Consider the following 27,587-nt stretch of genomic DNA (forward strand, 5'->3'; position numbering starts at 1 on the left):
CATATTGAACATCTAGATATCAGGCAACTATGAGGTAAACTAAGCACAGCAAATGGTCTTAAACCCTAGTTTCATTTTGATTTTTTCAAATCTTAAGCCTTTGATCTTTGATTACATTTTGCCTTCTTGAAATTTGAGAAGGTGTCTGTTGAGGCGTGGGCATCAGTCTCCATCCTCTGGACACTTTAATAGAGATGCAAGAGCCTCACTGTTGGTCCAGAGAAGTGTTTATTCATCTCCCACATACAGATAAGCATGTTCTTGCAGTTACTTCAGAAGGTTCAGTTTACTACCCACCATCCAATGGACCCTTCTCCTCTGCCACCCACCAGCACTCCCCAGCCAAATCTTACTACAGCTTTTACAGCCATCCCTAGTGTCTGGACCCTGATTCTGACTAGATCTCCTCTCATCCCTGTTTGCTAGGTCCACTGCAAACCCAGAGATACTCCTTCTCCCCCTATGACCATGGAAGCTGCCAGCAAGTCTTTTTCACTACCATGAGTCTTGGGCAAAACCCAGTATACAGGTTTGTCGGCTGACTCTGCCTGTGTGCTTCCTCTGTCATAATCAGACATGCCTCCCTGCATCTGTTGGTGCTCTTGCCAGCCATTACCTAGTGTCTATCTCTAAAGTGAGAAGTCAGCCTGAGGGGCACTGCCCAACCACAGTGTCCCAGATAAAGCTTAAAAATTAACCATCCATGTTCATTAATCTAGAATACATATATCATACTGGCATGGGAATATAAGGACTTACAGGATACTAGCAATAAAGCCCATACTGTAAGAAAATACAACAGACTAGAAAACTGTTATTTGCAAAGTTGATGTCCCTGCTTCCATAAAGGCACACCCCTTTTTCTAAGTTGGATCTCTTGGTGAGCCAGCAAGGTGTCTGTGAAGATGGGGAGAGTTCTCCCTTTATACATAGACACCTCTATTTGAAAAGCTGGATTCCAGCTTTGCCAAGGGGAAGCAGCAAGTAATTGGGAAGATGGGGAATGCTCTTGGCTTCACAAAAGCAGGAGAAACCAGCAGAGTGTCTGTGAAAATGGAAAGAGTTCTTCCCATCTCCATATACAAACACCCCTGTTTGCAAAGCCTGGAATCTGGCTGTGCAAAGGCCAAGGTCATCAGGATGCCTGTGAATATAGGAAAAGCTCTCCTCATCTCCACAGCCCCCCACCCCACCCCATTTGTAAAGCTTGATCCCACCTTTACAAAGGGGGAGAGCCAGCAGGGTGCCTGAAAAGAGGGGGAGAGCGCTCCATATCTCTATTGGCATCACACACACTATTTGCAAAGCTGGATTCCAGCTTTACTATGAGGGGGAAGCCAGCAAAGTGCCTGTGAAGATAGGCTGAGTCAGGGGTAGGGAACCTGCGGCTCTCCAGATGTTCAGGAACTACAATTCCCATCAGCCCCTGCCAGCATGGCCAATTGGCCATGCTGACAGAGGCTGATGGGAATTGTAGTTCCTGGACATCTGGAGAGCCGCAGGTTCCCTACCCCTGGCTGAGTTCTTTCCAACTCCTAAGACACACACACATCTCCATTTGCAAAGCCACAGTTCTTCCTATTTCCATGGATACCCCCAGCATAGTACCTGTGAGGGTGAGGAGCGTTTTCCCCATAAGCACCCCAAGATGGATCTTGGCTTTGCAAAGTAGGGGAAGGAGAACCATCAGGGGGTCTGTGAAGCTGGGGAGAGTTCTCCAAGGGCACCCCCTTGTTTTTTCTTGTTCTCTCCCTTTTTCTGTCTCTCACTCTTCATCCTGTCACCCTTTCTCTTAAACTTCTCTTTCTGCCCTGCTACTCCAGCTCTCTTTCTCTTTTTGTCCCATTACCCTAACTCTATTTCTGCCCTCTACCCCAGCTCTCTCTGTTTGGCTAATTACCCCAGCTCTTTTAACCTTCTGCCCTGATACCTCATCTCTTTCTTTCTGCCTCCCTCCTTCAGTTCTCTCTTTCTACCCACTTTTTCCAGCTCTCTTTCTCTCTCCCTTCCCCAGCTTTCTCTTATCTATCTTTCTGCCTCCCTACCCTAAATCTCTGTACTGGTGAAAGAAAAGGTTTCCAGACAAATGGAGGCATGAGATAAGAGACCACAATTTGAAAATGGCTGTTGCAGTCTGAGGCACATACAACTTTAACAGTGTGTTCTTCCTGTCCTATTGGAGGTTTCAACAAGGGCTGCTGAGAAGTGTAATTTTTATCCCTCCAGGAGGAGTTGGAATTTGGCCCTCCTGCATGGCCGAGGACTACATTTCCCAGCAGCCCTTAGTTTCCCCAGCACCTCTTGCTTTTTTTGGTGCATTGTTTGGAACATACTACTGAATTATATGTATAGATGAGGTTATTGGATATTAGGAGGCAGTGGAGCAACATGTGAAAATGAGAGAGAAGAACTGATTCCTTGAAATGAAGCACAGTTGAATTCCTCTACTTATCTCTAACCCCCATTTTTGGCACTACTTTTAAAAATGCTTTTTTAAAACAAAAACAAAAATGTTTAAAGCAGGAGTGGAATATGCCCACGGTGCATTTCTGATGCCTGATTGACCTGTGGTGGACCAAGGGGATCCTGTTTGGAAGGCAGTGGCATCTCTACCTACCTCAATCACCCCTTGGGGTGCCTAGCAGTTCAGTGCCAAAATGGAAAGCCCATTTCTTGCATTGGCTCAATGCACCTTAAGGAAAAATAACTATGTCTGAGTTTGCCAAATCAGTTTGCACAATGCTTCTCTTATTGACAGGATTAAATGCACACAAAGACCTTACCCTGGGGAAAGTTCTTATCTCAATCCCTGGACCATACACTCCAATAAAGATAAATTATGTGTTAATGAGCTTACCTGCCCAGCATTGTACTAACTAACATTTCTTCCTCTGACTAATATCTTCAACAGTCACCTCATTTACACTGTAATTGTTTTGCAGCTGTAATTTCATCAGCTAACTTTCCTCTTGGAGACATTCCTAAGCCTGGAACCTCAGGCTGATGTCTCAGCCCATTAGATCAGCCACTTAACCATTAAGGTTGATGTCTAGCTCTTGTCTTTCCCCAGAAAGGCAGGAACTCTCTTTGTCTTGGGAGATTAAGGATCACTCTGCATAACCCTGAGAGTCCATTTTCCCTATAAGAAGCCTCCTCTCCCAGTAGCCAGTGTTCAATATCTCTGGACACCTGTCTGTGATATTTCATTGTTATTCCAGAGCTAAGTGTGGGTCACTCAGTTCTGTTCATTGGACCATTCTGCTCCAAGAGCAGGTGACTATAACCTTTACTTCCCCAAATTCCAAGAGAAAAATGTATGTATGATATGATATCCCAATGTTACAGATGCATGATTAATTAATTAATTTGAAATATGGGCAGAGTTCCTTTCGTTCATTGCTGAGTAACTACAATTTTTTCCCAACCAATTTTTCCAGGTAAGAAGAGAAGGCATGGGGTAGACCTGGGGAGCAACTCTCAACATTAAGCACTTTCCTCCTAGGATCAGGAAGCAGCAGTTATTGTTACTGTGTGATTCCTTGGCCAGGAGGTTACTGAGCTGCAAGATGGATTTGAAATCATGAAAATTGGAAGATGTTTTTGCAAGCCATTCTCAGCAAAACTGTCAAAATGAAGGATGATCCTACCTATCAGAGCAGCCAAGGAATTCAAGGCATCTCCCAGAAACTCCTCTATAGGGAAAATATCAGCAAATATTGTAAGGGTTTTTTTTTCTCCTTTAGATAAGCAACATATTCTTCATATTGATTAATTGAAGCCCTAAAACTGTGTACTTAGACATTTGGGTTCCTGTATTAGAAGTCATGCACTTAATGATGATAGACATACCATAAGAATGATCCTGCTGAAAAAAATTTCCATTGCTGTTTTTGTTTGGTTTTACCTTTCTTGGGCAGCCCAATTCTTTGCATGTTTACTCACAAGTTTCTCACAATTGCTTCCAAGAGAGTATACTCAGATTTGCAGCTTTTGTTTTAGACACAGTCATGTCTGGAATGCAAAATTCTGGTTGCTAGAAATTCTGGATTTTTATTTTGCAAATAAAATTTTAGTTCTAATTACTTTGAAGATATTAGTGAAAGTGTACAGACAGCTTTTCTTGACTGCTCAAAAGTCAAATGTTAACTGTAAAAAAAATCAGGAAAAATGCCAGGAACTTTGTCCCTAGCATGTTTGATCAGACAAGCTGGTATAGAATCTTTTTTTTTTCAGTGTCAAGTACAGAAACTCCTAATCTGTTCCCATTAATCTCTACTCTTTGCTAAAGTAACAACAGGATTGAGGTCTTGTTTGTGAGCTGGTCACTGTTGGGCAACAAGAACCTTATGCAAAACTTGCAAACTATTCTTCATGTGGACTTTCACTATGGCATAAATATTCTACCTTAGCATGAACATAAGATAAAAAGCAAGTCACTGACATTAATCATGTATATTATTTGAAAAAAAATCAATATCCAGCTCCTGCCCAAGTCCCTTTAATTATGTCTCCTATAGTAACAGAAATGAACAGTTGAGGGACCCGCAAAGACTTGTGGAAGATCTCATTTCCCCCCTCTCCTTTCCAGCTATTTCCTCTTTCTCTTCTCTAGCAACACTCATAACTTCTCCCCTTTTCTACTTCCTCTTCTCTTTCTTACCCATGATAACTATTGTTATCTGCCCCTCAATCTTCAGCTTTACTTCCTGCCCTTCCCTTGGCAGCCTCCACACAGCAAAAGTCTAAGTTGCACAGTGGTCTTCAGCATTTGGTTGGTCTTGGCCCCTGCACCAAGTTGTTCTGGCATAGTGGTACCATGCCCTTTTTTACCCCAATTAGTCCCTGCACCCAGTCTGTAACAGGAAGTTCAACCCCTTATTTACATATATACAAACTGAGCAAAAGGTCTTGGGGTCATGGGATTTTTTGGCTTATGTATACTCATGGGTGCTGTGTGGTTTCCGGGCTGTATGGCCGTGTTCTAGCAGCATTCTCTCCTGACGTTTCGCCTGCGTCTGTGGCTGGCATCTTCAGAGGATATATGTATACTCAGTTTGTGTACAGGAAACCTTTATGGGTGGGGACAAAGATGGAGGAGATTGAGGTTACGTGAAGACTCAGGAGGCAAGGTGTAGTCCAATCTCAACAGCTATCTGAAGCTATGCCATCATTCTCAGTGATTCTGCCTCTCTTTATCACCATAGTGGCACACTTTTGCAGGCCAAACTCCATCAAAATGTCTAAGCTGAATATTCGGATTGTGTTCACTAGTGAATGGATTTCTGTGTCTGATTTCCCATAGAGCTTCAAATCATCCATGTACAGCAAATGTGAGACTTTTTCTGAGTCTTTGGCCATTTGATATCCCAGCTTTGTTTTATTTTAAAATCACTGTCAGTGGGGTTATGGCGATGATGAACAGTAAGGACGATAGTGAATCACCTTGGAAAATTTCTCACAATGTTGATTGTTCCATAGTTTTAATTTCCAACTGTCAATTCAGTCCTCCACTGTCTCAATGCTGTTTCAGTTAATATTTGTATGTTTTTGCTGACACCAGTTGTTTCCACATTGAACACCTTCTTGTAATCAATCCATACCATATGCAAATTTGTTCTTTTTTTCATTCTCTTGCCATTCTTTAATCGCTCAGAGTGGTTGCTGACATATACATACAATAATAGTGCAAGTCTCAGGCCAGGACCTGTCCAGTGGCATAGTTGCTATCACCACCAGATTTGCTTCTTTCTTTCTTTCTTTCTTTCTTTCTTTCTTTCTTTCTTTCTTTCTTTCTTTCTTTCTTTCTTTCTTTCTTTCTTTCTTTCTTTCTTTCTCTCTCTCTCTCTCTCTCTCTCTCTCTCTTTCTTTCTTTCTTTCTTTCTTTCTTTCTTTCTTTCTTTCTTTCTTTCTTTCTTACACTCCCACCAGTCAAAACTGCCCCCATGTATTCAGCTTTTCCTCCTTCCCTACTGTGAAAGCCATTCTCTGAAAAAAAAGTCTGGCCAGGCTGCATAGTGGTCAACAGTGGGCTGAGCTGCACTGTGGCTGAACTCAACATGCAAGAGGACAATATGCAAACAAGAACTGGGTTGAGTCACATGGTGAGTGCTAACACTGAGCCAGGCCAAGTTGTGAGGGTAACAAGTTTCTGGCAATTGTCATTGGGCCTGTTCCTTGTGAATGCTCATCCATCAAGGGAACATGACTGTAGAAGAAGTGGTGGGATCCTTTAAAAAACCCTTTCAACAAAAAGAACTAAGTGGAATTGTAACTGAATCTACCACATGCTGGACCATCTTTGTTTTAGAATGCTCCACTTGGATCCTAAGTGGAATTGTAACTTTATCTGCCATGTGCTGGACCATCTTTGTTTTAGAAAGCTCCACTTGGGTCCTGGTACCTCCCTAACTGCAAGTCTCAAGCAGAGCAATCCAAAGTAAAGATAGTTCAGCACGTGATGAACAAAGTTACAATTCTATTTAGTTCTATTTGTTGAAAGGGTATAGAGGTGTTCAATTTCCAACCCACTCTTCCTCCCTCTTCACCCAATGTTTTTATTTGCAAAAACTAGGGCTTTAACAGCATGGCTAATATTGTTGTGGTTGCCTAGCAACCTTCCAAAGCCTCTGAGATTTCTGTGTTCATTTTTTTCTTAAAACTACAGCCACTATTTCCATTATCTGGGGGGGGGGGGTTAATGTTCAAAAATTGTGTGTGTTTGTTTAATATATGAGAATTTTTTTCTATAACCCTGGGATTTCCTTCAGCTCAGTAGAGAAATTATCAATCTATCCCTACCTCCATTTTGTGGATCTGTTGATCACATCCTATATGATTTAGTTTGAAAATAGATATATTGATGGAATATATTCCTGGCATCTAGACATGGTACACCCATTCTAGTGGAGGGAGGGGGAGAGGTGCCATGCAAGGGAAGGGGAGTGAGGGGTGCCATGCAATTGAGGGGAGGGAGGGGGAGGGGACCCGGCATCTGGACATGGCCCACCAACCCTAGCAGAGGGGGAGGGGTGGGGAGGGGTGGCATGCAAGTGAAAGGGAAGGAGGGGGAGGAAAGGGTGGCATGAAAGGGAGAGGGAGGGGTGGGGCTTGGCATCTGGACATGGCCCACCCACCCTAGTGGAGGGAGGGGAAGGGGTGGCATGCAAGGAAAGGGGAGGGAGGGAGGGGAAGGAGGGTGGCATGCAAGGGTGGGGAGTGAATGGATGAAAGCCTATCATTTGGTCATTTGTTCCTCATGAGATAGCAATAACTCCAATCACAGTTCATGTGATAGGCACAGAACAAGCTCTGCCAACTGGTCCAAAAACAAATACCAAGAGATTCCTCAGGTTCAATGATTTATTGATCGAGGCTCCAGCATCAGGAACACTCTTCTGACAAGAAGACAGGAGGAGGTTTGAAGTGCTGATGTCTGTGTACCTTATTTTATACCTTTACAAACATCCCTCCCTGTCCTCTGTCTATTGGCTGGGTTACAGACTGGTCATCTCATCACGTCATGGTTACGTACAGACTGGTCATCTCATCACCACTATACCTTTCTGTCCTGTGCCCACCTTGTACCTCTATATTTGGTCAAGACCAGGGTTGGAGATTTGGACCGTCCAAATCCGGGTTCGGACCAAATCTGCACTGATTTGGACAGATTTGGACGAGTAGGGTCAGAATCTGAGCTGTCCGAATCCCATACGATCCGAATCCATGGGATTCAGATCAGCAGCCAAACTGCGGGTTTTTGGTTTTTTCACGTTTTGGCATGCAGAAGGCGTATTTTAGATGTATCAGCACCAACATTTCAGGGTATCATCAGGAGACTGTCCTGATGATACCCCCAAAGTTTGGTGCAGTTTCGTTCAAGGGGACCAAAGTTATGGACCCTCAAAGGGGGTGCCCCATCTCCTATTAGCTCCCATTGGAAACAATGGGGGATGGGGCTCCTCCTTTGAGGGGCCATAACTTTGGTCCCCTTGAACGAAACTGCACCAAACTTTGGGGGTATTATCAGGGCAGTCTCCTGATGATACCCTGAAATCTTGGTGCTGATACATCTAAAAATGCGCCTCCTGCAGGCACCCCCAGAAATTTGCTCAAGATTCTTTGTTCTGCAGTGATTTAGCTGAATTGCTGTCAATAGGGAATTTCTGGTGGAGGGCTGTGGGGTGCACATTTCTGAAGGTACAGTCACAAAACTTTCAGGGTATCTTCAGGAGAGTCTCTGGATGACACCATCCAGGTTCAGGGGACTTTGCTTCAGGGGGCAGTGGGAGATGGGTTTTTTGTTTCCCATAGAATTGAACCCTCTTCATCCCTACTACAACAGCACTGTGAAATTGATTAGTCTGAGGGACAATGACTGACCCAAGGTCACCCAATGAGCGTAGTGACTGAGAAAGGATTTAAATTGAGTCTCTAAGGCACTAGTCAGCCCCTTTAATAACTATGCTACACTGGCCTTTAACAGGACCTTGATCTGCAGAAATCAGCAAGCCAAGCTTTTTCTCAGCATGGGAACAAAAATGATCAAAGGCAAACATTTGCACAGCAACTAATGTTAAGGAGGCAGGAAGCAGTTGATCAAAAAGTTGACAAACTTAATTTGGTGAACTGCAATTCAGCTAGCCTCAGATCTTTAGATGTTGTATGCAAGACAAAGTGCTATTCTGAGATTTTGTATCTTTCCCATAGAGCAAACAATAATCTTAATTTTAAAGGCAATTTAAAATTGAGGCTGCTGCATCTATTTTATTTATTTATTTATTTATTTATTTCTCAGTCTTATAGACCGCCCAACCCCTGAAGGGCTCTGGGCGGTGAACAACATAAAATAACAGTTACATAATAGACTGTAAATAATTTAAGTTAAAATGCAGCAATTAAGAACGACTAATAACAGCAATGCCCGCAACAGTCCCTGTTAAACTCTCCCAGAAGGGGAGAAAAAGAGTGGGCCCATAGATGGTAATGGGCCCAAAATGTAAGAGGAGGCGGGGGCACTTATATCAGCGGCTGGACACTCCAAAGGCCCGGTGGAACAACTCCGTCTTGCAGGCCCTGTGGAACTCAACAAGATCCCGCAGGGCCCGGACAGCTGGAGGAAGAGTGTTCCACCAGGCAGGGGCCAGGGCTGTAAAAGTCCTGGCCCGCGTGGAGGCCAGCCGCATCATTGAGGGGCCAGGGACTACCAGCAAATTGGCCTCCACTGAACGTAGAGGCCTAGTAGGGACATATGGGGTAATGCGGTCCCGAAGGTATGAGGGTCCCAGGCCGCATAAGGCCTTAAAGGTAAGTACCCATACCTTGAAGATGATCCGGAATTCAACTGGGAGCCAATGCAGGCGGTGCAGCATTGGTTGAATATGATCACGGAAGGCGCCCCCCGTGAGCAGCCGGGCTGCTGCATTTTGGACCAGTTGTAACCTCCGGATCAACCGCAAGGGCAGGCCCGCGTAGAGCGAGTTACAATAGTCCAGCCTGGAGGTGACCGTTGCATGGATCACAGTGGCCAGGTCTGTGTGGGAGAGGAAGGGAACCAGCCGCCGGGCCTGCTGAAGATGGAAAAACGCAACCCGGGTTATATGGGCCACCTGGGTCTCCATCGAAAGAGACGAATCCAGGTGGACCCCCAGGCTGCGGACTGAGGGGGCCAGCGCCAATGAGGCCCCCTCCCACACTGGCGGCTGGAAATTCTCACCCTCCCCCCCACGATCAAGCCAGAGGATCTCCGTCTTCGATGGATTAAGTTTTAACCTGCTCTGTTGCAACCAACCAGCAACCGCCTCCAAACAGTGCTGGAGAGCTGCAGGGGCGATGACCGCTCCCCCCTCCATCAACAGAATGACCTGAGTATCATCAGCGTACTGATGACAGATCAGCCCAAAGCTCCGTACCAGCTGAGCAAGGGGTCGCATGTAGATATTAAATAACAGCGGGGACAGTAGCGCTCCCTGAGGCACCCCACAATGAAGTGGGCACCGCCGGGAGGCTTGGTCCCCACACCACACTTGCTGACTCCGATCCCGGAGGAACGAGGCAATCCATTGAAGGACAGTGCCCCGTACCCCGGAAGCGGCCAGGCGGTGGGTCAAAAGATCGTGGTCGACCATATCAAACGCTGCGGTTAGATCTAACAATACCAACAGCGCCGATCCGCCCTGGTCAAGCTGCATACGGAGCGTATCTGTGACGGCGACGAGAACGGTCTCCGTCCCATGCCCAGCACGGAAGCCGGACTGGAAGGGATCGAACGCCGATGCGTCATCTACCCAAGCAGTTTTCGTAAGCTCGACTTTAATGTTCATTAACTGAACAATTGACAGATTTGAATGAATAATCTCTTTAAAGTCAGAGAAGTAAAAATATCTATTAGGCCTGGTTTATGCAATGTAATTTATGATAGGAACCATAGACAAGAGTACTTTCCATAAGTGTTGATTGTTCTAAATGGTAATCTGCATTAAGTCATTTATGGTCCATTATGATATGTTTCTTCTTTTCTCTCAGAGTTGTGGAAGTTTCTTATCCCAGAAGTCATTGCCAGAATGGTGTAGTGGTAAAAGCTGTGAACTATAATCTGGAGAACTGGATTTAATTCCCCTCTCTTCCACATGAAGCCTGCTGAGTGACCTTGGGCCCAAACTGTCTCAGTCCATACACTGATCTAGAAATTTGCTTTTTTTTCAGGGTTTCTGTTTATGTACATATGTACAAATTGTGGATGAGCCTTGCTTAAGACTGTCAGCTCTTAAGTTGAGAAATTCCTGGAAATTTGGGGAAAGGATTTGCTAATGGGAAGTGCCTTCACAGATTATGTGCCTCCAAATCAACCTCTGCGTTTAGGATACCTGATACTGTAGTCTGAACATCAATGGTAATGGGGTTAGATCTTTAGGCCCATCTTGAAAGTTGGAATTAAGTGTGAATGCAACTTATTATATATAGGAGAAACATCTAGAGAAATATGTGTTGGAATTTTGGAACATCTGTCAAGAATACGCAATCAAGTACAAGGAACTCCTCTGGTTGACCACTTTAGGGCTAAAAACCACTCACCTGAATCTCTAAGGTTTACAGTAGTAGAAATAGTTTCTACTGGGAACTGCTCAGTGGATATAGAAAGGAAACAAAGAGAAGCAAGACTGATTTTGACTACTTAGCATTCTTGCAACTGCAGCTGTGACTGCAGCTGGAAACAATTTACTATTCTATATTGTGGGGGTTTCTTTGTATAGTGCTCTCACATGAGATCCTGATGTTTTGAGTGAAGGACTATTAAGTAAGCTTACTTGTATTTTTGAAAGGTATTTGAATGCTTTGGAAAAGTTTAGAACAAATGTATTTAGGATTTTAATTCCTCATCTCTCTTTTTGCTCTTATAGAAGAAGAGCCATTCGAGTGAAATTTGAAACTCAGTTTGGAAATTGTATAGGTGAATTAACACAATGATAAATGTTATTATTTATGTTAGAATTTAAGTATAATATTGCATAATATGACTGTTTTATTTTTTATGTAGCTTTAGAAAAACAAGTGTGCTCCTAGAGGAGAAAAAAGAAAAAACTATGTACAATATATGTAAGTGCATATGGAAGGGGCTTTTGGGATTTTGAAAATTATAAGAATGAATGGATCGTATGTTGTTAACTCATACTGATACTTGTATTTATGCATTGCAGATTGTCTTGACAAAGGATTTCTGAAATAAAACCGAATCTAGAGGTTTTATAGCCAAACTTGACTTTGTACTTATCAGTTGAATTATTTTTTATTTTTTTGAATTGTTATCAGTGTATGAAAGATAGAATTATATGTTATATAGCAATTATTTAAATCATACTCACTTAGTGAGTTTGACTTCCCCAGCAGGGTCAGGGTGACTCATAACATTTCTATAATCTATATATATAAAAATGGAACCATGCGTTTGTTGCTACGAGAATAACCCCGCACCTGCCAGCCCAAACACTCTGAAAATTTCACAGACACTTATTCATTCCCCCGACTGTGTTCTTACATACCTCCTCCTGACAGACAACACACCTGAGCCAAGTAAAACATCTTTTTCCTGGCACACCAGGCCATGAAGCTGCCTGTGTGTAACTGTCACCTTTAGAATGTTCGTGCCCTTAGAATGTTCGCTCAGATGGCCAGATATGAGCAGTGAACACAGTACATAGGCAATAACTTGAGTGGACTTGAAACACATACACACGTTGCCGTGTGAGACGTCAGGTGGGGTTCCCCCCCTCACACGCAGGTACCTTTCACTCTCTGTGCCTCACCCACTACTACCACACAACACACCTACTCTCATACACATTTAGCAGACGGAGGGGGAGGCATGAAAGGGAAGAGAAGTGAGGGATAGAGAGTGAGGGGTGGCATGCAAGGGAGGAGAGGGAGCGGGCCCACCATCTGGATATGACCCACCCACCCTAGCAGAGGGAAACAGAAGGGAGGGAGTGGGAGGGGTGGCATGCAAGGGAAGAGAGGGTGGGAGAGGGAAGGGACAGAGGTGGAGGCATGCAAGGGAAGAGAAGTTAGGGAGGGGAGAGAGTAAGGCGTGGCATGCAAGGGAGGGGAGGGAGGGGGCCCAGCATCTGGATATGACCCACCCACTCTAGCAAAGGGAAAGGGGAGGTAGGTAGGGGGGAGGGGTGCCATGCAAGGGAAGAGAAGTGAGGGAGGATGCAGTCACACACATCAATGACATTGCACAGTATCAGCCTGCGCGTTTCCATGAGCATGTACTGCTGACCTCTGCAATAGATTTGCTACTACCGTTTCTTTCCCATTTCACCACAATAAGCCACAGCAACGCGTGGCTGGGCCCTGCTAGTAGATGATAAAACCATATAAAACATGATCAATATAATCATTTAAAAACAATATACATACATTTAAAACCATGAAGATTATTTAAAACATTAAAAATACTAAAATAATTTAAAATATTTAAACCTTCTAAACTTTATGGCCTTGAGAAGTAGTATTGGGGGAGGAGAGGAGCCCAGACTGATGGAAAACTGTTGCTGCCTAGTGGGGTGGATTCAACCATCTTCCACAGAGCCTTCCACAAGTTTAAGTGGCTCTTCTTCCCTGAAACTCTTTTGGGGGCAGTGCGTGGGGGGGGGGGGGAGAAGTAGTGCTGTCCCTGGCCACCTAACTTACTGTTATGTTTGGAACACACTGAAGTAATGAGATGATTTCTTCAGCATTTGAGTTAGTCACATGAATCCTGAAGAAATAATCTCATTACTTCAGTGTGTTCCAAATATAACAGTGGGTTAGGTGGCCAGGGACAGCACTACTTCTGCCCCCCTATGCACTGCCCTTGAAAAAGTTTCAGGTGGTGTGGGAAGCACAAAAAAAATGTGGCTGCTTGAAAAACCTTATTTTAAAAAAGGACCTTTGCCCCAATTTCTCATGGTATGGATCTGCAGCCAGGGAAGGAGGTGTTTCGGGGCTGAAAGCCTGGTGGAAGCTGACCAAAGTCCCCCACCCCCAGTTATGCCAATGTCTTCCATTATGCCAGCGCAGCTGTGGGGGAGGAAACCTTTTTCAGAGCTATGTGGAGCCTTCCCATTGCCCTGTTTGCTCTCCCCAACAAGGTTGGCAGGTGAGTGAGTGTGGGCCCCTGCCGCTTCAGGATGTGCTTTGTCCACCCCTCCTCAAATTGGGCTGTTAGTTTTGCATGTACTTTTATGACCAGCCTATTGTCTCTGGGAGTTCACAAGCAGAATGGAAACGTGGCAGCCATCTTTCAACCTTCATTTCCATCTTCTGGACCCAGACGTCTTGGATCATGGTTCCATTATTGTAATTGTAATAGTTAAAAGCTACCCAAATCTTCTCAATCTACTTGCACAATATACAAATGAGAGTCAGTGAACAGGCTGGAATATAATCACTCTTTTAACACTTTGTACCTGACAACTTTCATCTTGTGAAAAAGACATGCATAAAAAATCTGTGTTGCCCAAAAACAAATTGATGCTTTCTTAAACACCTTGCCTGTTACGTCATGTTCAGATACATATGATATTTACAATTGGCAACAAGATGTAGATCATTAAATTCAAAAGCTTGCTCTATGAGCAGTCATAAAATATGGAAGCAATGCCCCATGTGCTCTTGGGGCTTTATTCCAGGCAAGTGTGTGGAGCACTGCATCCATATATCACAATAGCACACGAGACAAATGTTTTCCAGTTTGATAATTTGGTGATCTACAATATCTGGCTGGTTATAAATTTTTCTCATGCATCAACATGTGGCATAATGGGCATTGCATTTCAAGAATCTACATTTAGTTCTTCATTCTCACTCTCACATTTGCAGTAATGCAATAAAAAAGGGAACAAAGCAAATGAAATGAAACGCATAAAACAAAATGAAGTAATGAAGCGAAATGAGGATGAAATGAAATAAGACTATTTTAAGTTATTTTGAATCATAAAGAAAGCAGAAGGGATACATATCCAAATATTCATCAAAGTTCTTTCATTTGCGAATTTCTCACAAATAAAGCCAGCCTGGCCTGTTTCAGCTGAAAGAAGAAGCTAGGCAAAAAAACCCCAAGTGTTAATAATTTCCTCAAACATACCAGGTAAGTCGTAGCAAGCTGGAAAAAAATGTGGTAAGCAAATGCGCTGTTTGTGCCCCTATGTTTCCAGAGTGTTGAGAAGCCAACTTTTGCAAAGACCCAGATCCTTTGAAAAAATATATTTGAAAATATATTTGTCAAGATGCGTTTATTTATAAATGTATAGATATGTTGGATCCACTGACAAAGACACCCTTCGTCTCTTTTTTTTTTAAAATGAATTAGATTTTTATTCCACTTTTCTTTCAAGGTCTTCTTGATCCCTCATTCTCCTTTTATTTATATCATTTATTTTTATTTATCTTCAAATTTATATCCTGCCCTATCCCAGCAGGGCTCAGGGTGGGTCACAATCAAGTCAATAATAATTAATTAAAAGCATTTAAAATTAGAAGCATACAAAAATTAAAACTATTAAAACAACAGTGCTATAAACGCCCAGCAGCAGTTGTACAATGGTGAGTTGTTACAAAAAACAGATGGCGGAACATAATCCCCTTCAGGTCATCCTATTCCCCTTGAGATAAACTGCAATAAGAAAGAATAACTTGCTCAAAGGCACCCACTGAACTTCATTGCAAAACCAGGATTCGAATCAAGATATTTCCAGACTTATCAGAGAAGTAAGCCCTAACAGCATGCGGAACATTACATTTGTATATTATGACTCCTCATAGAGTGTGTTAGAATAATGAAATATGAATGGAATTTAAATGGAATAAAGGAACAAAAACATCCGCAACGGTAACAATAATGAGGTAAACTAAACCTAATGACAGTGACACAGTGTGAAATGTAAAAGAAAAAAAACAGTTTCATCAACCTATCCATAATGATGCTATCTGCTTATGTGTTTTTATATTATTATTATTATTATTATTATTATTATTATTATTATTATTATTATTATTATTATTATTATTATTATTATTATTATTTATATTTATAAGCTGCCCTCCCCCGAAGGGCTCAGAGTGGCGAACAACAGACAATAGAGCACAGTAAAATCAATAATATCAGGTATAAAATCAATTAGAAACAGCTCTATATATTAAAACCCAACCCCCTTAAAAGCAGCGTTCTAACATCAAACGTATCGATGGCGTCTCTCTAGTCAGTCCCCTGAAAGGGAAAAGGGAAGGAAAGGGCGGTAGATCCACAGATGTTATGGAGAAAGCGGGGAGAAAGCGGGGGGGGGGGTTCTGAAGCGGGGGGGGGTATACTGAAGGTTCCTGTGAGTTTATCTGCACAACAACCCTAAGTGTTAAATCAGTCTGAGAATAAATGAATGACCTAAGGTAACATTTGAACTTCATGACAGAATGGAAGTTTAACCTACGTCTAACATATCCTAGACCAACACTCCAACCAAAATGGTTAGTAGGAGATAGGAGCATACCTTGACTTCAGTAAAGTCCCCCATGACATTCTGGCAAGCAAGCGAGTACAATGTGGGCTAGACAATGCTACTACTAAGATGGATATATAATTAGTTGATTGAACCCAAAGAGTACTCACCAATGGCTCACCTTCATCCTAGAGAGACGTCATTAGTGGGGTTCTGCCCTGGGCCCAGAGCTATTCAATGATGTTATCAATTACTTGAATGATCAAATAGAAGGTATGCTAATCAAATTTACACATAACCAAATTAGGAGGGATAGTTAATAGCCAAGAGGACAAGATCAGAATTCTGATTGACCTGTTACAGCAAGCATGTTGATATTGTAGCCCCTTTCCCAACACAACCCCTTTAAAAGAAAGAGAAGTAATTCCCTGGACCACATCCTGCTGAAGAAGGGGACCATGTGCTAGATCCCCTTCCATTCCCCACAAATACTCTCTCTCTCTCTCCCCCGCTCTCCCTCTCTCTCTCTCCTTTTTCTCTCTTCCTGTCACTGCTGCAGCCATGAAAATTGTTTTAAAATAAATGACAAACGGCAGGAAGTGGTGGCACCTCCAAGGGAGGGAGGTGAAGCTGTATGTGATCATGCCTGTACTATCAAATGTATTTGAATCGTCAGGACACTCATGAACAGAGCTAGCCACTAGCATCACAAGTAGCAAACAGACCATGAAATGAACCCACAGGTAATAGAGCAACCTTGGCCACCATTATTTGACCTCCAATTGTCTGACAGAAGAAGAGGGGAGGAAAAGAAGGCACTGCTGCCAACTATAACTGTGGTGAATTGGTGATACTCATACCAAGGGTGCTTGCTAACAGATTCAGTCCACGGGGTCTATATTTTTAAGGGGTCAAAAGTATAAATGACACACCTCCATGTTGATCTCTCTGAACTGTTAATGAATAATTACACCTTAATATTATATTGTCTATTATCCATGAATAATAAAAAATTTTGCCATTTGCCAAAAGTGTAAGCTGATAGCACTCACAGAGAAGATGTTTCTGAGCATGGAGGATCAGTATGCTACCCTTCATGAGATCAAGGATGGAGAAAGTTTCATTAAGACATACAAGGAACTTATTGTAAAGAGACCAGGGCAAAGAAAGTTGGAAGACAAACACACTTTTTAACCTTCCTCCCCTTTTCTGAAGAAACACATAAAATATTTTTCTAGTCATTCTAACTTTTTCACAATGTCTGTGAGAAGGGGTTGAGAGGGAAACAGTCCCCAGCCTCACTAATACTGGCTTCAGGCAACTCCTCCCCTGATTCCTGAAGATGATTTTGCTTCTGCCAGACCCCAGGTAGAAAGAGTTTTGGACAGCAAGAAGGAACTTAATAACCAATAAGGGGAACAATTAAGAACATCTGACCTTAGTAGCGCTAAGTCTACATTTCCCAGGATGCACTACCTTAAAGAGATAATACAAATTTATCCTATATAAAAACAGTTTTGTTTATTGTGCTGAGGCAGCATATCGCCACTTGCTTGGAAGCCTCTGACCTGGCTGCTGTTGGTTGCCCCCTGTCTGTTCAGCATCCAGGGCAGCTGTTCCTCCTCCTTGCACCCCCAGATCCTTCAGGGAGATCCAGTCCTTCAGGGAGATCCAGTGCCTCTTAGATCAGGGTAGGTCATCTAGTTACGTGGTTCTTTCTGATTAGGCTTTAGGGATGTAAAATAAGAAGGTTTGATAGCTTGAGTGGGTAGCTTTAATATGAGGGACAAAGTTGCAGCTTCTGAATATATTCAACTTTCAACCAGAATTTGCAAGAAAATATTGATAATGAAAGAAAAATGTCTCAGAGTGCAGTGCAGCCCATTGAGGCTTCTCAGAAGTGGGGAGGCTTTTTGCTTTCCCACACCACCCGGAAGCCTTTCTAGTGGCAACAGCCAGGTGCACCTGCGATGCTGCAGCTGGATACTCAGCATGTAGATGGGGCAATGAGTTTCCTTCTTCAGAAGTTTTTAAACAGAGGCTGGATGGCAATCTGTCAGGAGCGCTTCGACTTTGTTTTCCTGTACGACAGGGGGTTGGACTTGATGGCCCTTGTGGTCTCTTCCAACTCTATGAGTCTACTATGGTATTGGTGCTTTTTGCTCAGTGTTTGAAGATTTAATAGCTTTCTGCTAATTGCACTCCTCTGGCTGATGGCATCTGTTAGTCTATGATAGTTCTTTTGTTATTTTGGATACTCAGAATTAATGGGCAATTTCACTTGATGGATATAAATTAGAAAAGATAAGACATTTAATAGTCAACATCAAATTTTTCCCCCCCCCCCCCCCCCGATTTAAAGTTGGGCAATGCAATTTATTCATCAATATATTACAGTTAATTAAAAAGACAACCTTACAATGAAATACCAATTTTTAAAAAGCATAATATGGACATCTAAAATTTAGTAAAATACTCAAACTGAGATTAGGAGGGGGAAGGAGAAGTGAAGTAGTGTTACCTAAAATGTTGGGACACAACGACCCTCTTTGGTTGGGGAAATTAGCTACAGAGCACAAGGTCACCAGCGTGGCTGAGGAGCATTGGGTAACTTGATCGCTGGACAGACAGACAGACAGACAGACAGACAGACAGACAGACAGACAGACAGCCTATGTATACGGGTTTCAGTTCTTTATAAGAATGCAGCAGAGAAAAATAAATTTTTAAAGGATTTTATTAAGAAATTAACAAGTGGAGTAAAACAAAATCTCACTCACAATCACTCAATTACTGGGGTAAAAACACACACATACAAGGTTTTCCCAGGATGTAATTTAGAGGTGAAAAAAAGTTTTTTGGATAAAGAGAGAGAATGGATAGGGCATCAAATATTATATTTACCAGTCTTGTAGTGGATGTCCAGTAAACAGAGACCTAATGGCTAGGCTTTGGATGATCAGCGCTGATGGAACAATACTGTTGAATACATGGTGGTGTGATAATATTGAACAACTGATTGGGGTCTGGGATGGGTTTTATAGGCCAAAACATGGGGCCAAGGAAACCCTTTAAGTAAGGAATTTTCCTGCTGTTCCAGGTGAGGTAATGTTCTTGAGCAGGGGTCGGCAACCTTTAACACTCAAAGAGCCATTTGGACCCGTTTTCCATGGAAAAGAAAACACTTGGAGCTGCAAATACTTTTTGACATTTAAAATGGAGATAACACTGTATATGTTGGGTTTTTTTTACCTTTTTACTCCACTCATTCTCAGAAGCGCATGGAAGGGGCCAGCGGCTTGGCCTGGCTGGCTGCCAGGAAAACACCCTCCCCACCCCAACGGGGCGGGAGAAAAGCAAAGCCAGTGGCATATCCTAGCTGACCGTGGGCAATGGATGTGCTTGCCCTGCACCCTGCAGGGCAGGCAAGGATGGGGCCAGCAGCTCGACCTGGCTGGCCACTGGGCTCCAACGGGGCGGGAAAAAGGCAAAGCCAGTGGCGTAGTCTAGCCGACCACGGGCAATGGATGAGCCTGCCCTGTTCCCTGCAGGGCGGGCAAGGATGGGGCCAGCAGCTCGGCCTGGCCAGCCACCGGGAAAGCACCCGCCCAGAACCAATGGGGCGTGTGAGAGACAAAGCCCATGGCACGGCAAAGCCCATTAGCTGGCTGCGGGCAATGGATGCGCCTGCCTGCTCCCTGCTGGGTGGGCAAGAATGGGGCCAGCGGCTCAGCCTGGCTGGCCACCGGAAAAGCGCCCGCCCCACTCCAACAGGGCAGGAGAAAGGCAAAGCCTGTGGCGTGGCCTAGCCGGCTGCGGGCAATGGATGCGCCTGCCCTGTTCCCTGCAGGGTGGGCAAGGATGGGGCAGTCAGCTTGGCCTGGCCGGCCACAGGGAAAGCACTGCCCGGCACCAATGGGGCGGGCGAGAAGCAAAGCCCACGGTGTGGCCTAGCTGGGTGCCAGCAATGGATGTGCTCATCCTGCTCCCTGTAGAGTGGGCAAGGATGGGGCCGGCGGCTCGGCCTGGCTGGCTGCCGGGAAAGTACCCGCCCCGCACGAACGGGGCAGATGAGAAGCATGGCCTAGCTGGCATGGCCTAGCTGGGCAGACAAGGATGGGGGCGGCAGCTCTGCCTGGCTGGCCGCCAGGAAAGTGTCCACCCTGCACCAGCAGGATGGGCGAGAGGCGATGGATGTGCCCACCCTGCTGCCTGCAGGGTGGGCGAGGATGGGGCCAGCGGCTTGGCTCGTGGAGCCGCAGTGCAAGGGCAGAAGAGAGGCATGAGGCTCTCGAGCTGCAGGTTCCCGACCCCTGGTCTTGAGTGTCAGACCATTTGACCTGATGGCTGATCCATTATCTTAATGAGTTTTGCTGACTGTTGGACAAAACAGGTAATGACCCTTAATGGGTGTTGCAACATAGATGGTCACAAGGGAATGAGTCACAGGGAGACTCTTGAGTAGATTAAGAGAGCTAGACAAAAGAGAACTGATCTCACCCAGGTGTGCTAGTGTTCATATTCAAATGTTATTTCCTGAGTATGTGCCAGGCATAAGGAGGGGGTGTCCTTTAGGCGTTCTTGCTCACAAGGTCAGGTACAGTCCCAATATGGAGTTCCTGAATTCAAACAGACAAACTATTTATATGCCATTAAAGGGATTCAAAATCGATTTAATTCAAACAGACTCCTTTCAGGGCACTGTCCTGCCAGGTCTGACAGGGCAGCATTACGGGAGAAAGACCATCCTCTCTCACACTGCACTGCTATAGGTCATGTTGGCTACAGTAGAGCTCCTCAAAAATGACAGAACCAGAATACCTCCTCCAAAATTATCATGTTTGTGGACCTTGAATTGGTATTCAGCTCTCATTCTTCCTCATTTGTTTGATTTACATTCAGTTCTCAAGAATTCCATGAACCAAAGGCCCCTTCCGCATACGCAAAATAATGCATTTTCAAACCTCTTTCACAACTGTTTGCAAGTGGATTTTGCCATTCCGCACAGCTTCAAAGAGCATTGAAAGCAGTTTGAAAGTGCATTATTCTGGAAGTGCAGAATGAGCCTTAATGAGAAAGGAAGAACAAAATCAGTAAGATAGAAATATTTTCTATTTACTCATAAAGAAAACAGCCCTGAATATAAGATGACCCCACTGAAAAAGAGAGAGAAGATTAACTATAAAGCAGATGATTCTGAATTTAAAACAACAACTCCATAAAAAGTAGCAATATAAACCAAGTTTTTTAATGACATAGTGATCAATAAACAAAACATAACATAGGCCAGTTTTGCACGGTGAAATTGCTCCTCTGTTGGCATGGGGAGTGCCCCAATGCAATCGGGAGTTATGCACTGCTCCCGGTGCTGAAGTGTGTCTGCCACGTTTTTGTCCCTGCACTTCCCCGCAGCAGTGGCTTTGCTCCGCAGATTTCCAGAACCACAAAGGTTGAGGTTCTTTTGAAATGCCCCTTTGAAGCTCCGGTGGCTTCCATCTCTGTGCAAAACTCCTCGGTAGCAGAAATGGGGCCATTTTCCCCACCTCACTGCTCTGGCCCGCCCCACCAATGGACAGGCACTGATAAACAGCACCCACCCCCCTGCAATGGAGAAAAAATGGAGGGAGAAACCTGGGTTTTTTTTAGAAAGGAAGGAGAAACCTTGGACAGAAAAGTGGTGTGCCCGCCCACTAAACAAGAAACTCCCCACCCTCCCTCCCCACATGCGAGGAGTTTGCGGGGGGGGGAACAGTGAGTCTCTCACATGTGCGAGGAGTTTAAAGAGGGGGAAGCCAGTGATTCTCTCGAACATGCGAGGAGTTTGCTGGAGTGGGAGACAGCGATTATCTCACACATGTGAGGAGTTTAGACAGGGAAGGGGCGAGGACACAGATACTCAGCACCTGCCTGAGTACTGCTTTAAAAATTAAAAAAAAAATTGAAAGTGAGTGCAGGGAATGGGGTGAGATTCAGCCAATCTGAACACAGGAAATGGAGGTTGCCCGCACATGCCTGGAAGAGACTGTGGAAGAGCTTACAGTGCTTAGGGGAAAGCCCCAGGTTCGTGGGGAACCAGCTGGGGCTTCCCACACCAGCCCTGACTCAAGTGAAGAAAAGAGCTGGGCAGCCATGGAGAACAACAAGCAGGGTGAGAAGCCCCACAGCAGGTATGCTCCCTGGATATGTCACGGGGCATTATGAAAGTGAAAAAAACGGCCATAAACTACTGAAGAAAACAACTATGTTTTGCACCTCTTTGCATTGTAAATGTTCACAAAGACTATTGGATCACACTGTTTCAAATTTCAAAAAGAGAGGTTGGCTTTTTAACCTACCCCTCCAAGAGCTGAACTATTAGGCAAAGGCTCCAATAAAGCATTGTAAACAAAATCACATCCTTGTAAACACATTGAAACCAATGGGCTTAGAAGGGTGGAACTCTGCTTTGGAATGCACTGTTACACTTGTCCACATTTGCCATCTTTTCTGTAGATTAGAATGTCTCTTTTTTTTTCAACAGAAGGAGTTATATCTCTAATCCAGCTAGACAAAATTAACTGTTTGTCTCAACTTTCTCTATTTAAAATTTCCACAAATTCATAACTTCTATAGTTAATATGGTATGAAATTGCTGTAAACCCACTAGTGTTTTGATGTTCTCTCTTCTGGGGGAAAAAAAATCAGAATTACTAGGGAACTCCTACCATAAATACATGGAAGGAAGTAAAAGCTGGTGTGGAGTACAATCCCAAGCCAGAAACATGGGTCAGTAGAGGAGAGAATCTACCCACACTGTTCCTAATTCTTCTTACCATGTGGCAGGCAAGGAGCTTCAGTTTCTAAAGCTAGGCAGCAAGGCCATCCAACTGCTTTTCTTTACTTGAAATGCAAAGTAGCGTGAAAGATTTGCAAGATTCTATGTCACTCTCACTGGCACTCCTCTCTGTTTGTGAATAAACTATCATGTTTTCTCCAGAGCTCTCCTGCTCTCTGTGATATGCAGTGAATCACCTCTCACAGTCAGTGGATCTGTATACTTGAGTAGAAGAGGTCTCCCCATTTTTAGAAAACCAAAAAAGGAAAAAAGAAAAGAAAGGAAAAGCTGTTTTCCTTTTGGGTAAATTTGGGTAAATCATGGCAGATGCATTCAAAATAACTTTACTTAGTGTATGGAAATTAAATATTGGATTGTTTGACTGAATTGATAGAGGGAATGGAATATTATCAGTTGCAATTGATTTGATTGAATCAAATTCTGTTTTTAAAGAAATTGTGAAATCTATGAATGTTTCAATTTAAACAACTGCTCTGATTGGAGCAGACTGGTCATTAATGCAGACACGTCATTAAGGAAAAGTTGATGGTGAGCTGATGGCCTGGGGCACTGCCTACATGTGGTGGGCAAGAAGCCTCACCTTGTGCAAGGTGGGAAGACGTGAGTCATGTTGAGCCCAGGAGCTCCTACTCCTTGCTAGGCAGGCAGATGTGTGGTGGATGGGAACCAGTGAACATGCTGCTTCCCTCCCTCTTTTTTGTGGAGGTGGGGTGAGCCTGCTTACTTCTTCCCTCCCCCCTCCACTAGGGGGAAGGGTTGATTGGGGCTGTTGACTGGTTTGGCCTCCCAGCTGGCTCTCATATGGAGTAAATAATAAAGATTATAGATAAAGTCTTATCCTAAGTGCAACAATGGTCCTTTATGCATGGAACACTTATCTCAGGGTACTTTGCTGTACAGTGGGTTTGTTGGAATGTCTCTTCTCATTTCTCTGTTTACACATGAGGAGGCACTCCATGTCCCACTGCACAGCTTTTCTGCTGAGAACTCTCCTGGGCCTTGTTGTCTTAACTCTGCCCATCAACTGATTATTGAAGGTTCAGATCTCATTATACCCAGTAGTCACAAGATTGGTGGTTTAGCCCTTTAAATTGAACTTATATCGATATCGCTGCTACTATTATGTTGAAATATCAATATAAACTAGTACCAAAGCTGGGGCTCTCTTTTTAAACAGATCTTTCCCAATTCCACATGCAAACATGGTGCAGGGGGAGGGAGAAAAGAGAAGAGCTGTAAAAAACAACAGCCAAGTGAGGCAGCAGAGGTGAATTTTGCAGCCAACTTGGATTCCTCCCCACCTTGGAGACATCAAAATAAACCCGCTCCCCTCGCCTCCATTTCACTCCCCACCCTCCGCTCTCATTGTCGGGGGGGGGGGTGTAAGGTGCAATTATGCGGGTGTAGTTTAATTCAGCAACTATAGCTAGCCAATGCAGGGAATTTGGGGATGAAAGGAGGAGAGAAGAAGAAAAAGCTGTCGGCGCAAAGGGCGGCTCAGCAGCATTAAATCAGCCTCATCCTGAACAAGAATGCTGCTGCTTTTTACATAACCACCAACCCTGTCACAAAAAGCCAATCACCATCTGCTATGGCTTCAGAAAGAAAACTCACCAGACTGAAGGCTAAAAAAAGGATTTTTAAAGTAAAAGTTTCTCATACTAAATCGGACAGAGGCGTCCTCCTCCCCACCCTCACCCCCAGAATGTACTGATCCACACCTGTACCTCTCTAGCCCTGGCGGTGGGTATCCATATGTTCTTATTTCTCCCCACCCTGAAAATGTCCCCCAAGCAAGAACATCATCAGAGAGAGGAAGAAAAGTTTAGAGAAGGAAAGCAGAAACCAGACAGCTGTTCTTAGGAGTCCATACAAGAAATCTTGCTGTGATGGACATTCACCTCCATTGCACACCAGACACCTTGTACATAATTGGCCAATGATTCAGTCATGAATCTTGTGGATAATTAGATTTCTTTTGACATTATCCAATAAGCTTTCCCACTAAAGTTGTGAATGTGTAAGCTTTATGGTTCTTCTTTTGTGAAAACAATGACTAGATTAGCAACCCTGTAGCTTTAGGGAAGGATTTTTAAAAATTATTTAAATTAAAACATACTCTTTAGGAAAGAGCTGACTTCCCAAATAAGGCTTGTGTCATACTCAAGGGAAGCAATTAGATGCAAAACAGGACACCTGGTATGACATTAATGAGCCTCAAGTTCTGCTGTTCTCAAACTTCAAGGACTACACTAGGAAATTAGCCCAGAACCTCTATTAAATCTGTCACTAACTAAATTTTTCGCGTTTTAATTAATATTATTTTAATGAATGCATTTGAATAAAGGCTTAGATAAAACAATGGTTTTATACAGCTTATTTCAACCTGGTTCTCTAGTTCTGTTAGGTCTCAGAACTTTATGCCAATAAACAGACCAGGAACAACAATATATTTTAAGCTGTGCTATGTCTTCATGCTTCCCACTTTATTTTGGCATTATGCCAAAACTGGGACAGACTGCCAAATATCTGTACCATCTAACTGAGCCTAGACCAGGGGTAGGGAACCTTTAACACCCAAAGAGCCATTTGGACCCGTTTTCCACGGAAAAGAAAACACATGGAGCCGCAAATACTTTTTGACATTTAAAATGAAGATAACACTGTATATATTGTTTTTTACCAATTATAGTGTATTGCTTATGAAAGCAGTGGCTTTCACATCATGCACGGGCTGCACACACAGAGAGAGAAAGACACACACACACCCATCCTCCCCATGGTTTTTGAGCACTGAGTGCGTGCAAAATAAATATATTTTACAAATAGAATAGAATAGAATAGAATCTTTATTGGCCAAGTGTGATTGGACACACAAGGAATTTGTCTCCGGTGCATATGCTCTCAGTGTACATAAAAGAAAAATACATTTGTCAAGAATCATAAGGTACAGCACTTAATGATTGTCATATAGGTCTAGTAAGCAATCAGGAAACAATCAGTAGTAATGAAAACATAAAATGTAAAATCATAAATAAAATAGAAATGTCCTTTGAGCTATAGTCATACAGTCATAGAGTGGAGAATGGGTAGTAGGAATGATGAGAAAAAAGTAGTGCAGTAATTATATAATAAGTATATAATAAATAGTTTAACATTATTTATGAATTATTGTTTAGCAGGTGATGGCATTCAGGAAAAACTACATTGTATGTAGATTTTATGTTGGTATGCAGGTATGCCAGCGTTTAGAGATGAAGTTGAAGCAGTTTATGTCAGGATCACGAGGGTCAGTAAATATTTTCACAGCCCAAATCAATATGAATATAATAATGGAGATGGGGAAAGTCATTGGCTGCCTAATTCTGTTCTGTTCTGGGCAGGGTTTTTTTGGAGGGGGGGTGCTTTTAAAGGACTCATGCTAGTCATTATGGCTGAAGAGACACTTGAAAATGCAACACCTGATAAAATCTCAGGACCCAGAAAGGCTGCCATTATTCAAGGCTGCCATTTCAGTGCACTTTCTCTGCCACACTGACCTCATCAGGTGTCTGTTGTGGAAAAAGGAAGGGAAAGGGGTTTGTAAGCCACCTTGAGTCTCCTTACAGGAGATAAAGGTGGGGTATAAATCCAAAATCATCATCTTCATCTGTATTGAAAACTGTCACAGGTCCTGCCTTTACAACGTCCCCCATCTACTTTGCTGAAAGGCATGGGGGGCACATTGTGGAATGGGACCACTGATTTAAATAATTTTTACAGACACTTCTGAGACGGCATGAAATTGAGCCCGTAAGAATGAATAAATCTCTGGAACTCACTGACAAACCTTTTCTTAAGCAATACAGAGATATGTTGGAGCGATGCTTATCACAAATTAATAAGCCCTATTCCATGATGCAATGTTCGTGAGCTATAATGTATCTTAATCAAAAACTATATTTAGTAGTGTCGAAGGCTTTCACGGCCGGAATCACTTGGGTGCTGTGTGGTTTCTGGGCTGTATGGCCGTGTTCTAGCAGCATTCTCTCCTGACGTTTCGCCTGCATCTGTGGCTGGCATGATCCTCTGAAGATGCCAGCCACAGATGCGAAACGTCAGGAGAGAATGCTGCTAGAACACGGCCATACAGCCCAGAAACCACACAGCACCCAAAATATATTTAGTAGGTTTTTCTTCAACTCTGCTCTGGAGCTCCCCTTCCTCCACCTGGCTGTGTGTGGCCAGAGGTGCCATCCCTCCCTTTCCTCTGGTTGGCTGGTCCCCAGCCTGGCATCCTTCTTCTAAGGGTGGTGGTGGTGGTAAGGCGAGTGGTTCCCACCCACTCCTGCAGTGAGCTGGGCACTTTCTGCCTGTTTCTTTTGGTGGCAATTCCTGATTGCTGCTCCAGATTGGTCTGTAATTGCTAGGCACAAGTGTTTTGCTTCCCTTTGAATTTGTCCTTGATTTCCAATACTCTCCCCCCTTTGCTGGCTGTCTCTGGAGTTTAATTTGCAGCCCTGGGGCATCCCCACCACCCAAATCCCAGACAGGATCCCAGGCTAAACTCAGATATTTCCTGTGGTGTTCCGTTCTGGAAAATCACCAAGTTAAACAGCTCAAGCTAATTAACACCGAAAATAATTTAGCAGCAAAACAAGCAGGGAAACCAGCCCCACACAAACTGTCTTTCCAGGTGTGGGGTGTGGTTTCCCTGCTTTCCCGGGGTGCTGTGGGGGGGCTTGCACCTTCCCTCCATCCCTTTCCAGGGTGTTGGTCTCCCCGTCTGAGGCCCTGGTAGT

This window comes from Sphaerodactylus townsendi, linkage group LG01 (genome assembly GCF_021028975.2).
Source record: "Sphaerodactylus townsendi isolate TG3544 linkage group LG01, MPM_Stown_v2.3, whole genome shotgun sequence".
In the NCBI taxonomy this organism is placed as follows: Eukaryota; Metazoa; Chordata; class Lepidosauria; order Squamata; family Sphaerodactylidae; genus Sphaerodactylus; species Sphaerodactylus townsendi.